The following is a 391-nucleotide window of genomic DNA, read 5'->3' as shown; positions in this document are numbered from 1 at the left end:
ATGGATCTAGCATACACATGGAACGGACTTGCCCAACACCAACCGGAACAACCCTGTGGTGGCACCTCTTCATTAGCCCATTTCTCAGATGAGAACATCAAGACAGGACTCAGTAACATAGCCAAGAGCACAAAGGAGTGAAATCAGGATGCAGATCTGTGTATGACTAGATGGTGAGTCTCTGCTTTTAACCTCCAACTCCAGAAGGAGTGGAGCGGCAGGGAGTTCAGGCCCCGGGGGTAAGGAGGATAATTTACTGTCCAGGGGCCTTTAGCCTATTTACTTCCCGCAATGAGCTGACTTATTAGGAATCTAGCCTAGGCCCAGCTCCCAGAGCCTCAGGCCTGCCCCCTGAGCCTTCAGAACCTCTTCCTTCCCTTCTTTCAAGGGG

Source organism: Cnephaeus nilssonii (genome assembly GCF_951640355.1).
Source record: "Cnephaeus nilssonii genome assembly, chromosome: 16".
Classification (NCBI taxonomy): Eukaryota; Metazoa; Chordata; class Mammalia; order Chiroptera; family Vespertilionidae; genus Cnephaeus; species Cnephaeus nilssonii.
This window is presented reverse-complemented; position numbering follows the sequence as displayed.